This window comes from Lotus japonicus, chromosome 5 (genome assembly GCF_012489685.1).
Source record: "Lotus japonicus ecotype B-129 chromosome 5, LjGifu_v1.2".
Lineage (NCBI taxonomy): Eukaryota > Viridiplantae > Streptophyta > Magnoliopsida > Fabales > Fabaceae > Lotus > Lotus japonicus.
The window spans coordinates 41,187,064-41,188,315 of record NC_080045.1 but is presented as its reverse complement, the minus strand read 5'-3'; the positions used below and the strand labels follow the sequence as shown (position 1 = coordinate 41,188,315).

Here is a 1,252-nt window from a genome sequence, read left to right as displayed (position 1 = left end):
TTGAGAATGCCAACCGAACTCTTCGGGAACTAACTTCGGGGTCCATGAGCTTTGACTATCCCGGAAGTATTGTTATTCCCGAAGGAGTGGGGAACTTTGAATTAAGACCGGCATTCATCAACATGGTGAGCCAAAGCCAATATGGTGGAGGTTCCTCGGAAGATCCTCATGCTCATATGGAGAAGTTCATCCGGAATTGCAACACTTATCGGGTGGTGAATGTTTCTACAGAAGCAATCCGGTTGAGCCTATTTCCCTTCTCTTTGAAGGACGCAGCAGAGGATTGGCTGAACTCACAACCTCAAGGAAGTCTCATTACTTGGGAAGACCTTGCAGAAAAATTCACAACGAGGTTCTTCCCAAGGTCCCTCTTGAGGAAATTGAAAAATGACATCATGACGTTCACACAATCCTCAGATGAAAATCTTTACGAGGCTTGGGAGCATTTCAAGAAGCTTTTGAGGAAATGTCCTCAACACAATCTCACCCAAGCCGAATGTGTGGCGAAGTTCTATGATGGGTTACTATATTCATCACGGTTTTGTTTGGATGCGGCTTCAAGTGGGGAGTTCGATGCTCTTCCCCCACAAGCGGGGTATGATTTGATAGAGAAAATGGCGATGAGAGCCATGAACTCCGAGAATGAACGCCAAATCCGAAGAAGCTCTTTTGAAGTGGAATCTTATGATAAGCTCATAGCCTCCAACAAGCAACTCTCCGAGGAAGTAGCGGAAATGCAGAAACATATTCGGGATGCCAAGTCAATTGGAGCGAGAGTAACTAGTTTGGAGTGCAAATTTTGTGGTGAATCTCATGATAGTAACCAGTGTACTGTTAATGATGATGTTGGCAAGGTCAGAACATTGACTCAAGGAGGAAAAGCTCCAACCTCAGAACAAGGGCCTCTTGTCCAGCCGCAAATTGTTGTAAAGACGGTTGGCAAGAGGAGTCTTGAGGAGCTGATTGAGGGATTCATTGATCATACATCGAGCATTTACAAGAGCCATGATATGGCTATCAAGAGCTTGGAGAGTCAATTGGGACAGCTAGCAAAGCAAATGTCCGAGAATCACCAAGGTAAGTTTTCTTCCGAAACTTTAACTTTGACTGAGCAAGAAAATACTGCTGCTGTTTCCACTAGGAGTGGAAGAGTTTTACATGAGCCAGAGGAAAAAATTGAGGGAGAGAAAAGTGAGGAAGCTGAGGTAGAAAGAGATAAGGGTGTTACGGAGGAAAGAGCTAGAGAGCCTAC

General features: G+C 44.8%; 1 non-coding gene across 1 annotated transcript; it reads right to left on the bottom strand.

The window, feature by feature from the left end:
• Nucleotides 1-377: 377 nt before the first annotated feature.
• On the bottom strand, nucleotides 378-484 carry LOC130721660 (small nucleolar RNA R71). Its single transcript, XR_009013581.1, has one exon. It is a non-coding gene; the product is annotated as a small nucleolar RNA R71 (small nucleolar RNA).
• Nucleotides 485-1,252: the final 768 nt, after the last annotated feature.